At 40.0% G+C, this 13,765-nt stretch overlaps 1 long non-coding RNA gene across 1 annotated transcript; it reads right to left on the minus strand.

Moving 5' to 3' along the window:
• Window positions 1-3,085: 3,085 nt before the first annotated feature.
• LOC132397715 (uncharacterized) lies at window positions 3,086-8,998 on the minus strand. The gene is made up of 3 exons (XR_009513419.1): window positions 8,691-8,998; window positions 8,244-8,358; window positions 3,086-3,552 (listed from the first exon to the last, which is right to left on the minus strand). It is a non-coding gene; the product is annotated as an uncharacterized LOC132397715 (long non-coding RNA).
• Window positions 8,999-13,765: the final 4,767 nt, after the last annotated feature.

The raw sequence follows: 13,765 nt of genomic DNA on the forward strand, positions 1-13,765 counted from the left end.
TGCTCATTCAAGTACCTGTCGAGATCTCTCTTAAATGTTGTTTGTTTCTGCCAGCCTCCATCCCCTTCATTGACAGCTCATTCCAGTTACCAATGCTCTTTGTGTGAAAACTCCAGCCCTCAGATCCTCAAGAAATTTCTTCCCTCTCACCTTAAGTCAGGGGTTTGCAACCTGGGGTCCATGAACCCCTTGCTTAATGGTATTGGTCTATGACATAAAAAATGTTGGGAACCCTTCCCTTAAACTTAAGCTCTGAGGCACCATTACTGTCAGAAGTAGGCACTTGCTGTCTACATGATCATGAATCGATATAGCTTTATCATACCTCTCAGCCTCCTTTGTCGTAGAGGTAAAAAAAACAAGCCTATCCTCCAGGCCACCAGGCCACCTCCTTGTGAAACTGTCTGACAGACTGTCAGTAAAAAGAACTGTTACACCATCAGTTGGAATCTCAATATATGTCTACGTCACTCAAAGATATGTTGGGTATGGTATTAACAGACACAAATTTACAAACGCTACTCATGAGGTCACATAGGTCGATCTGGTTTTATTTTGTTCCCAGGGAACTGGAAGCTCAGACCCAATTTGAACTAATCTATTTTGTCCAAGGCAACTGGCCAATCTGCCTTAATGTTCAGGGTGTATGATGCTCAAAGTGAAGAAGCTAAGGCATGTTTGAAAGTGAATGATATAAGTCAATTTTCCTTCTGATAAGGGGATACTTGGTACAGAGTGAGAGAACGTCTTATTTCCCATGAAGGTCATCACTGGATCAAAGCTACATCTATGTATCATGGGAAGAACCTCTTGAAACTCTTAAATTAGAATAAAAGAACACTGGAGCTGTGATCGTAGAAGTAAATATTATGAAAACAGAGCCGTCAGACCTAATGGTCATTGGACATATTTGTGGCTTTTAAACAAAGATGAACCATGTTGCTTTATTTAATTAGTAAGACACCAATAGAAGTCATTCATAACAAAGCCAAGATTAGTATGCAGAGAGTGAAGCTACTGCCTTACAAAGTCAGGGACTCAGGATCAATTTTGACCTCAGGTGCCATTGAGTTCAAATGGGTGCCTGTGGATGTATGTGTGAAATGGTAGGTTAATTGGCCACTGTAAATTGCACCTAGTGTGCAGGTGAGTTGCAGAATCTGGGGAGAATTGATAAGAATGTGGGGAGAATAAAACGTATGATTGATGTAGGATGTAAATCAGATAAAAAATGGGATACCAGTCTAAACTTGGTGGACTAAAGGAACTGTTTCTTTGATGCTGTCACTCTCCGACTTGGTGGTTGGAAAATCTATTCTGTATCATGTATTAGAAGTATTCCATGGTAATTGTCAAGCGTGGCCATCACTGCCATATTGGAGGCAGAACAGTGAAAAATTACATTGCAATTTTCCAATCAGATGTCAACATTTTGTAGGTATGGCACAATTAGCATTGATGGAGCACCTTTTATATATTTCTAAACACCTTGCAAATTGGAAGAGCAGACCTTAACAGTGTTCCTTTTACTTTCTACCCCTGGATTTCACCCTTACAGGAAAGGGTTGGTGTTGAAATGTTGTTATTTCTCCTCTGAAGCTTCTCACTGTGCAGATGTAGCATGTCTGCAAGTAGATGCTCCCAAGGTACCTTTGCCAAGTCCTCCTTTACGTGAATGCAATTGGTCTTGTGTCAATTTAAAACCTTAAATACTGGTCTATCCCTGACATTTTCCACAATAAGTTTAAAATATATAGAATTATGACCATAAGACACCAAAGCAGAATTAGTCCATTCAGCCCATTGGGTTTGCTCTGCTATTCCCTCTTGGCTGATTCATTATCCGTCTCAACCCTATTCTCCTGCCTTTTCCCTGTAACCTTTGATGTTCTTACTAATCAAGAAACTATCAACCTTTGCTTTAAATATACCGAATGGCATGGCCTCTACAGCTGTCAGCAGCAATGAATTCCACAGATTCACCACCCTCTAGCTAAAGAAATTACTCCTCATCTCTGTTCTACAGGGACATCCATCCATTCTGAGTCTGTGCCCTTTAGTCCTAGACTCCCTCACTATACCTTCCCATCCACATCCTCTCTATTTAGGCCTTTCAATATTCAATAGGCTTCATTGAGAACCCCTCCCCACCCCCCCAATTCTTCTAAAGTCCAGCGAGTACAGGCTCAAAGTCATCAAATGCAGCTCACATATTAACTCTTTCATTCCTGGGATCATTCTCATGAACCTCCTCCACGCATATAGTAACTATCACCAAAAGGGCAGCTACACTTGTTAATCTATCTATGTATGGCATCCTAAAGCTCTCTTGGACATGGCTCTAAAATATTCCTATGCATCTGAGCCTTGGACAATATGGTATTTTCAATTTTATATTTTGGGAAATTGAAATCCCCCAGTGGTAACCCTATTTTTATTTAATCTCTCTGGTACCTGTTCCTCTTTTGGGAGGTCTGCAATGGACCCTCAGCAAAGAGACGCCATTTTGGTTTTGAATCTCTGCCTGGGTGGTCTTGTTTGAGAAGCCTTCTAAGACACTCATTCTGTTCCTATGTCTTAAGGACTTATGGTCTTAAAGTAGAAGTAATTGAGCTTTGAGTTCCCTCGATGTTCATCTATTTGCTTATTCTCCCCACTGAACTTGCTAACATCTTTCTTCTTTAAGTGCTTGTACCTCAACATCTGAACCAAGTACCCTGAGCCCCCTCTCCCTGCCAGTCTGATACAAATCTTCTCCAACAATACTAGGAAACTTACCAGCCTATTCTGTTTTTACAAATCTGATATATTAAATCACAGTAGAGCAGTGACTTCTGCCAGCATTACTGAGGATTGTACATGAGTGTATTGTATCAAATCAAACAACTACCAATGTTGGAATAAAAACAGAACACATCAGATGACTGCAATGGATTTAAGAAGCAGAGTTAAGTCTGTTAACTAAACAATTTAATGGTGTTTCATTCCAGATTTCCTTAATTAACTGAGGTAAAATCAACGCCGTGTTAGGTTCAGGTTTGGACACATTTACTGAAAATATTTACGTGGATGAAGTCAACTCCAATTACATTAATTAAAAAGCAGGTAAATATTCTTAAATATAAATAAGTTTATTCTTTAAAGAAGCTTGAAGGTCAAACACTGAAGGTAGAGACCTGAAAGAATACCAGAGCTGAAGAAGTCACCAGGGTCCAGGTGTCCTGGGATGAAATCTGAGGATAGAGTTTATTCTATGGCATCAACCAAGTACACCAAGGTGAATCTATGCCAGTGCTGTGTTCTGTCACACTCTTGTACAGGTCGGAGTAATGGCTGATGACAGAGAGCAACCTTGCCAAGCTGTCATCATTTCACACTTCGATCCATATCTTCTGGCCAAGAAAGATCTCCAACCATATTCCATTCCTTCAGTGTCATCAAGGAGACATGGTGACAATTGTCATGAGGAAACGTTGGAGATAGATTGGCCACGTGATGGGAAGAGAGGCCAGTCAGCTCCATCCATCATCAAGACAGCACTTCACTAGACCCCTGAAGGACAGAGAAAACTCGGGAGACCAAAGGCAACCTGGCACCGTAATGTAGAGGCAGAAATGAGGACCCTGAATCACACCTGGGGCACAATGGCAAAGAAGGCCTAGGACAGATAGAGATGGAGGACCTTCACTGCGACCCCAAATGCCAGCAGTGTAACAGGCAGAAAGCAAGTTATAACTCCAGTAATATCAAATGATGATAAATGTGTGTTCACAAGCTCCCTCTGAGATTGTGTTTGATATGAATTTTTCTGGGATTGTTTCTATTTCTTCTTCACACATGAGAGAAAACATTGAATATTTAACCTGAATGCATCACTGTCCTTGATTCTATTTGGTTATACTAGAACATTACAGCACAGAAACAGGCCTTTTGGCCCTTCTTGGCTGTGCGGAACCATTTTTCTGCCTAGCCCCACTAAACTGCACCTGGCCCATAACCCTCCATACACCTCTCATCCATGTACCTGTCCAAGTTATTCTTAAATGCCAGAAGTGAGCCCACATTTACCACTTCATCTGGCAGCTCATTCCACACTCCCACCATTCTCTGTGTGAAGAAGCCCCCCCCCCTAATTTTCCCTTTAAACTTTTCCCCCTTCACCCTTAACCCATGTCCTTTGTTTTTTCTCTTCCCTAACCTCAGTGGAAAAAGCCTGCTTGCATTCACTCTATCTATACCCATCATAATTTTATATACCTCTATCAAGTCTCTCCTCATTCTTCTGCGCTCCAGGGAATAAATTCCTAACCTATTCAACCTTTCTCTATAACTCAGTTTCTCAAGTCCCGGCAACATCCTTGTAAACCTTCTCTGCACTCTTTCAACCTTGTTAATATCCTTCCTGTAATTTGGTGACCAAAACTGCACACAGTACTCCAAATTTGGCCTCACCAATGCCTTATACAACCTCCCCATAACATTCCAACTCTTATACTCAATACTTTGATTTATAAAGGCCAATGTATCAAAAGCTCTCTTTATTACCCTATCTACCTGTGACACCACTTTTAGGGAATTTTGTATCTGTGTTCCTAGATCCCTCTGTTCTACTGCACTCTTCAGTGTCCTACCATTTACCTTGCATGTTCTACCTTGGTTTTTCCTTCCAAAGTGCAATACCTCACACTTGCCTGTATTAAACTCCATCTGCCATTTTTCTGCCCATTCCTCCAACTGGTCCAAATCCCTCTGCAAGCTTTGAAAACCTTCCTCACTGTCCACTACACCTCCAATCTTTGTATCATCAGCAAATCTGCTGATCCAATTTACCACATTATCATCCAGATCATTGATATAGATGACAAATAACAATGGACCCAGCACTGATCCCTATGGCACACCACTAGTTACCGGCCTCCACTCAGAGAAGAAATCCTCCACTACCACTCTCTGGTTTCTTCCATTGAGCCAATGTCTAATCCAATTTACTATCTCTCCATGTATACCTAGCGACTAAATCGTCCAGCTAACCTCCCATGCGGGACCTTGTCAAAGGCCTTACTGAAGTCCATGTAGACAACATCCACTGCCTTCCCTTCATTCACTTTCCTTGTAACCTCCTTGAAAAACTCTAATAGATTTGTTAAACATGACCTACCATGCACAAAGATGTGTTGACTCTCCCTAGTAAGTCCCTGTTTATCTAAATAGTTGTAGATCCTATCTCTTAATACTCCTTCCAATAATTTACCTACTACCGACATCAAATTTACTGGCTTATAGTTTCCTGGATTATTTTTAGAGCCTTTCTTAAACAATGAAACAACATGAGCTATCCTCCAATCCTCTGGGACCCCACCCATAGATACCGACATTTTAAATATTTCTGCCAGGGCCCCTGCAATTTCAACACTAGTCTCCTTCAAGGTCCGAGGGAATACCCTGTCAGGTCCTGGGGATTTATCTTCTCTGATTTGCCTCAAGATAGCAAGCACCTCCTCCTCTTCAAACTGTATAGGTTCCATGACCTCACTACTTGTTTGCCTTATTTCCATTGACTCCATGCTAGTTTCCTTAGTAAACACAGATGCAAAAAAAACCATATAAAATCTCCCCCATTTCTTTTGGTTCCATACATAGCCGACCACTCTGATCTTCAAGAGGAACAATTTTATCCCTTACTATCCTTTTGCTATTAGTATACCTGTAGAAGCTCTTTGGATTACCCTTCACCTTGACTGCCAAATCTACCTCATGTCTTCTTTTAGCCCTCCTGATTTCTTCCTTAAGTATTTTTTTGCACTTTTTATATTCCTCAAGTACCTTGTTTACTCCGTTTCCAATACATGTCATACATCTCTCTCTTCTTCTTTATCAGAGTTCCAATATCCCTCGAGAATCAAGGTTCCTTATTCTTAATCACTTTGCCTTTAATCCTGACAAGAACATTCAAGCTCTGCACTCTCAAAATTTCTCCTTTGAAGGCCTCCCACTTACCAACGACATCCTTGCCAGAGAACAACCTGTCCCAATCCACGCTTTTTAGATCCTTTCTCATTTCTTCAAATTTGGCCCTTTTCCAGTTTAGAACCTCAACCCAAGGACCCGATCTATCTTTATCCATGATCAAGTTGAACCTAATGGTGTTATGATCACTGGAACCAAAGTGTTCCCCTACATGTACTTCCATCACCTGTCTGAACTCGTTTCCTAATAGGAGATCTAATATTGCATCCTCCCTAGTTGGTACATCTATATATTGATTTAGAAAACTTTCCTGAACATATTTCACAAACTCTAACCAGTCTAGACTTTTAACAGTATGGGAGTCCCAATCAATATGTGGAAAATTAAAATCCTATACTATCACAACTTTATGTTTCCTGCAGTTGTCTGCTATCTCTCTGCAGATTTGCTCCTCCAATTCTCGTTGACTATTGGGTGGTCTATAATACAACCCCATTAATGTGGTCATACCTTTCCTGTTTCTCAGCTCCACTCATATGGCCGCAGTAGACAAGCCCTCTAATCTGTCCTGCCTGAGCACTGCTGTAGCATTTTCCCTGGCTAGCAATGCCACTGCCCCCCCCACCCTTCATCCTTCTGCCCCTATCACATCTGAAACATTGGAACCCTGGAACATTAAGCTGCCAGTCCTGCCCCTCCTGTAGCCAAATTTCATTAATGGCTACAATGTCATAATTCCACGTGTCAATCCATACCCTCAACTGGTCAGCCTTTCCTACAATACTCCTCGCATTGAAATAGACGCACCTCAGAAGATTATTACCACCACACACAACCCTTCTATTTGTGACTTTGCATGAACTTCTAACATAATTTATTTTCACCCTTGCTCCACTATCTACTCTGGCATTCTGGTTCCCATCTCCCTGAAAATCTAGTTTAAACCCCGCCCCCCCCCTCCCCCAATAGCACTAACAAACTCCCCTGCAAGGATATTGGTCCCCTGTAGTTCAGGTGTAACCTGTCTCTCTTGTACAGGTCCCACCTGCCCCAGAAGAGGTCTCAATGATCCTGAAATCTGAAACCCTGCCCCTACACCAGTTCCTCAGCCATGTGTTCATCCTTCAGAGCATCCTATTACCCTCACTGGCACGTGGCACAGGTAGCAATCCTGAGATTACCACCCTCGAGGTCCTGCTTTTTAACTTCCTACCAAGCTCTTTATACTCACTCTCCAGGACCTCCTCACTCTTTCTTCCTACGTCATTGGTACCAATGACATCTGGCTGCTCACCCTTCCACTTCAGAATGCTGTGCACACTATCAGAGACATCCCTACTCTGGCACCCGGGAGGTAACAAACCATCCGGGAGTCTCTGTCACGACCACAGAACCTCCTGTCTGTACCTCTAATCATCGAGTCCCCTATCACTACTGCTCTCCTGTTCTTCCCCCTCCCTTCTGCACTGCAGAACCAGACTCAGTGCCAGAGATCCAGCTTCCACAGCTTGTCCCAGATAAGTCATCCCCCCTCCCCAAAAGTATCCAAATTGGTATACTTGTTGTTGAGGGGAATGGCCACAGGGGAGCCCTGCTCAGCCTGCTCTTTCCCCTTCCCTCGCCTGATGGTAACCCAATTACCTGTGCGCTGCTCCTTTGGCATAATTGCCTCCCTGTAGCTGCTATCTATAAACACCTCATTCTTCCGAATGATCTGGAGGTCATCCAGCTCCTGCTCCAGTTCCCTAACGTGGTTTGTTAGGAGCTGCAGCTGGATGCATTTCTTGCAGGTGTCATTGTCAGGGACACTGGAGGTGTTTCTGTAACAGTTTTTATTTGACCAATCAGGGTTGTTAGTCAGGTTTGGCAAGGGTGACCCTACCAATAGCCAAAGTATAAGGACCCTGACTTTAGCTAGCATAGCTCTCCAGGTCATTGAGGCATGAAAGCCTTCAAACCATGACAGGGTTGTGGTCTTCTTGTAGGACTGGAGTTATTAACTGTGGAGTTATAACACAAATTAGAACATTGTGTCTCTGAGTTCCAAGCTATTCTGTAAGAGAATATATAATGCAAGTACACCTTATTCCATTATAACTCTCTCAGTGAAAATCTCATATCCTGATCTGATTTAATGCACACACATCAACTGTAGGTTAAAATAAAAGTATCCAACGAGACAAAACATCAAGGCCTGATCAGGTGAATACATAACAAAATCTCCATACATTACTATGGCTACAATTCTGACAATAGAATGCTGATTAGAGCCTTACATGCTGCCATTCCAGGCTGGAGCAGTTATTCCAGAGCAGCAGTCAAGGACAATGCCGGGCAGCTGTTCAACAAGTCACTTCATGCAATAGCATCCATTTTCCAGACCCACACGCACTATTTGGATAGACAAAGACATTCAGTCAGCTAAAATATCCCAAACACTTTCCCTCCAATATTATCAGCTAGATATCACAACACCCTTCATGTATTGACAATACTAGAGGTATCGTTTCTCAGTATCCTTTTCATGCTTGGAGACCTCGAGATTGCTAGCAAGGACTAGATTAGATTAGGTTTTTAAAAAATCACTTGTACTTTGAAACATACAGTGAAATGCGTACTTTGCAGTAACGACCCCATTCTCCTGCCTTCAATAGAATGTCCAACAGAACAACATGCAGCCAACATACAACAAGCAACAAAAGCAAAACAAATATCTTCCTCACCTCCCCATCCACATACGCCAATGGGTCTCCAATCCCAGGACAGGCTGCTTCTGGACTTCCAGTCGTCAGATGTGGCCTTAGACTCGCCGAATGGTGGAAAGGGGTGTTGGTGAGCTTTTTTGCTATTCTTAATGTCCTCACTTTTTGCTATTCTTAATGTACCTCACTTCTTTATGGACCTAAATACTGTGGAAGACAAGGGTTATGTTGGGGAGGGATGATGGTGAAGTTTTAACTCTGACTCGCTTTCCACGAAGAGGCTGTAAGAACATAATAAGATGTGGGAGCAGAATTAGGCCATTTGTCTCATTGATTCACTTCCTCATTTATTTTCCTTCTCAACCCCATTTTCCTGTTTACTCCTCATAACCTTTGACACCCTTACTGGTTATCTATCCCCCTCCACTTTAAATACACTCAATAACTTTGCTTCTGTAGCTGTCTGTGACAATGAATTTCAAAGACTCATTACCCTCTGGTTAAAGTTATTGGAAAATATTGGGGAAAAAACTATCTGTTTATATTTTAATCTTCTCTATGGGACCTTCAGAGATGCACTAGAAGGTTAGGACACCCCTTTAAATTCAGTGCTGCCAATGATAAATTTTTCTGTTGTTTTGCTACAAACATTTAAAGGAGGGGAACCAACCATGAATGTTCTTGTCCTCGCCCCACTTAATTCCCACACTAGGCTAAATTTAGAGCTCAAGTAGTTCCTGGAAACTGAAATTATGAAAAGTTATGGCCCACAGGGGTCAAGCAAGAGAATATTCAGGCTAGACAATTCTGTGGGTGAAGAAACACCAGCATGGATTTGATTTGTCCACTAATGTGTTTAATTGCTCTAATATTCTCTGCGGGAGAAATAGTTTGGCTGCTAACTTGTCCTGGTGTATTACTCAGAGATACTCAATGCGTAACTGACAGTTAGCTCTCATGCAGTTGGTGTGTGCCAGTAGCATAAAGAATATTTTTCCACGTGGTTAAATGTAGTGTTTCTTGGGGAGCATCTTCCTTCTCTCCCAAATATCTGCTCTTATAAAGGAAAATATAATCTGGTTAGCTTTCTGCTACTAGATCACCCGAACCCCTACTACTTATATTGTAGCTGTCCCATTAATAAGATATGTTACCCAAGTACTAGTTCTTTCACATCATTTCACATTGGCAGAAGTAATAAAAGTATCACTTCTCAGTCATTTATTTTTGAACTATCAGTTGACTGAGCTCTTTTAAGTATTTGCTGTGCATTTGGATTCTACTAATTAGTAAGGCACCAACAACACCACATTTAATTATCAGCATCAGAGCACAAACTAATTGAAACAATTTTAAATTCTCTATAATTGCACCCTGCACCAGGTGCTCTGAAGGCATCAGCGCCTGCCTCTTCAACCTATCAACATTTACAGTTTACATTCTGAGAGTTTGAAATTCTCTCCTTTTCACTCTTGCTAGATGCAGTGGCTGATGTTGGAAGGAGCAGGTATGAGGGGAACTATAGAAAAGAATGCATAAACAGAGATAACGTGTGTGAGAAAGAACTATCATACTTAAGGAAGAAGATTAAAAAAAGCAGAAAGCAAGTTGTTGTGGGCAGACAGAATCTTAAATAGAAGGCAATTTTGGTATTCGGTTTGTGCCAAAATAAATCCTGTAGGTTGTTGGGTCCAGAGAGCGTAACGTTTGAAAATGAAATGTTCCAGCTGAGTAGACAATGCAGAAGAAAATGTAATATTGTCCAACTTATCTGATTCAGAGTGTGCCCAGTCTCAGATAATCACTAAAGAACTTTCAATCCCTCCAGCCAAATAATCTCACCCAGTTTTGGCAGGACAATGATGCAGAGTGACACGAAGCACAAAAATATTGGAAAATTTTACTAATCTGGCATAAAGAAAACAGGTAAAAATAACTGAATAAAATAGACATTTATTTGTCCTGACACTGCTTGTCCAATCACTCTGCTTCTGGAACAATTTCTTATATAATTTTTCTTTCATTGCTGGTAGAATTATTTTCAATCTGTTGTCAAAAGATATCATTGCTTGAATTTCCTTATCCAGGCAATTGTCAAGGGCAGGTAGCCATATAAAAATGTAGCTAACGAGAAATACTTAAGGCTAAATGGGTGCTGATGCATTGCCAATAAAACCCAGCAATAAGATATTGTGTTTAATTTTAAATGACAGAGTTTCATATTCAAACAATGATATGGCAGTTCTGTTGCAGCAATATAAAGGTCCAAATAAGACATACTTACTGAAAATTTGAATACGTTCTGATGCTGCAAATCCGAAACAAAAGCAGAAAATGCTGGAACTATCTGGCAACTCCGATATTATCAGTGGAAAAAGAAACAGAATTATGCTCAAGGATCCTTGGTGATAATTTCTGCTATATTTCATTTTAAGAGCATTCCTGATATATTCTGTGTTGAACTAGCAAAGGATTAGTGAGAAATAAAGTTAATCCTTGCACACTTATGTATACTTTATGGATTCTTAATATCCAAACATGTCTGTTGAAATTGTGCAGACAAATATATGAGGAATTTGAAAAATGTGCCCTCCACAGTTCCACTTGGATGAATGTTTTGGAATTTTCCAAAAACATTACTGTAGCCTATAGTATGGTTAGTCACAAGACACAACCTGTGAAGAAGTAAGAGCTACAAAATCACAATTTTGCTCATAACTAAAATTACATAGACTTGGGAAAAAGAGTATTCAAACACACTGACATTTTGTTTCATTTGGAGATGCAGCACAGTAACAGATCTATCCAGACCAACGAGCCCGTGTTACTCAATTACACCAATGTGACCAATTAACCTATCAACACATACATCTTTGGAATGTGGGAGGAAACCCATGCTGTCATGGGGAGAATGTACGAACTCATGACAGACAGCAGCAGAATTAAAACAGGATGTGAGGTGCTGTAATTGTGTTAAACTAACTGCTATGCTATCGTGCTGCCCCAAATATTTAGAGTGTTTGTGCAGCTTATGTTCACACTACCTACACTGATTTTGAGAATTCTCAAAATGTTGCTGGAAATCATCTGGTTTTGAACGTATGGTTATCTTCTCAGCAGCATCATGATATATCAGCTCTTTCTCAACAGTAATGGGATGCACTAGAAACGTTGCTGTCCTGATAGGTATTGGGCACCTGCAGTAAGGAGTCAATGTGGACCATTGCTGATTGTTACAGGTTAATTTCTAGTCTTGTGGATCTCGTCCATCTCCCCGCCATCTCATCCATGAAGCACCAGGAAGCAAATGAAGCATGAAGTGAATTCTACCTTGAAGACTGAAACTATTCACATTTGGATAGCAGTAGAAGGATCAGTCCGAGTCAGCATGGATTTATGAAGGGAAAATCATGCTTGACTAATCTTCTGGAGTTTTTTGAGGATGTCACTATGAAAATGAACGAGGGAGAGCCAGTGGATGTAGTGTACCTGGACTTCCAGAAAGCTGCTGATAAAGTCCCACATAGGAGATTAGTGGGCAACATTAGGGCACATGGTATTGGAGGCAAAGTACTGACATGGATTGAAAATTGGCTGGCTGACAGGAAACAAAGAGTAGCGATTAACGGGTCCCTTTCGGAATGGCAGGCTGTGACCAGTGGGGTACTGCAAGGTTCGGTGTTGGGACTGCAGCTGTTTACAAAATACATTAATGATTTAGATGAAGGGATTAAAAGTAACATTAGCAAATTTGTTGATGACACAAAGCTGGGTGGCAGTGTGAAATGTCAGGAGGATGTTATGAGAATGCAGGGTGACCTGGACAGGTTGGGTGAGTGGGCAAATGTATGGCAGATGCAGTTTAATGTGGATAAGTGTGAAGTTATCCACTTTGGTGGCAAGAACAGGAAGGCAGGTTACAATCTAAATGGAGTCAAGTTAGGAAAAGGGGAAGTACAATGAGATCTAGGTGTTCTTTTCTTTCTTTATTTCTTTCTTTCTTTCTTTCTTTCTTTCTTTCTTTCTTTCTTTCTTTCTTTCTTTCTTTCTTTCTTTCTTTCTTTCTTTCTTTCTTTCTTTCTTTCTTTCTTAATCTTTTTATTATTAGTAGTAATATGGACAGAATACAAATGATATATTGATAAAGAAATTACAAACATACAAATTCCATTACATATGAAAAAAAACATAAACAATAGTTACAATATAAATGAGTTTACCAAGACATAAGCCATACAATATATGTATGAACATGTTAAGTCTAAATATTTCATAATATATGATATAAAAAACAACAGAAAAAAGAAAGAAAAAAAACAAAAAAATATAAATATATAATGCAAAACTAGCTGATCTACTAATCTAATAACTAATAACTAATATAGAAGAAAAAAGAAGCAAAAAAAGAGAGAGAAAAAAAGGGGGCTGTTTATAATATCTCACAAGAATAAATATTCATCAATGCCGTCACTTCTGGTCCTCTCAACATACATAAGCTAAAAGCTGGGAAATCAAATGAACTTGGAACAGGGTCATATTACATCATATGAAAATGTTGAATAAATGGTCTCCATAACTCTTCAAATTTAATAGAAGTCTCAAAAACACCACTTCTAATTTTTTCTAAATTTAAACATAACATAGTTTGAGAGAACCAATTAAATACAGTGGGAGGATTAATTTCCTTCCAATTCAACAATATAGATCTTCTAGCCATCAGAGTTAGAAATGCAATCATTCTACAGGCAGAAGAAGATAAATGCACTTTATTATTAATAAAAACCTTATTATTTCTAGTGAGAATTGGGATAGAATTCTTCAATTAGTTAATACATCATCGATATGTGCCAAACATTCATTAATACAATTTAAGGTCGTACATAGGGCCCATATGTCCAAGGATAAATTAGCTCATTTTTACTCTCATATTAGTCCTATTTGTGATAGATATCAATCTGAAATTGCATCTTTAACTCATATGTTTTGGTCTTGTTCATTTTTGGAAAAATATTTGAAAGATATTTTTGATATTATTTCTGTGGTTTTGAATATTGATTTACAACCTCATCCTATTACCGCAATTTTTGGTTTACAAT

This window comes from Hypanus sabinus, chromosome 8 (assembly GCF_030144855.1).
Source record: "Hypanus sabinus isolate sHypSab1 chromosome 8, sHypSab1.hap1, whole genome shotgun sequence".
Taxonomy (NCBI): domain Eukaryota; kingdom Metazoa; phylum Chordata; class Chondrichthyes; order Myliobatiformes; family Dasyatidae; genus Hypanus; species Hypanus sabinus.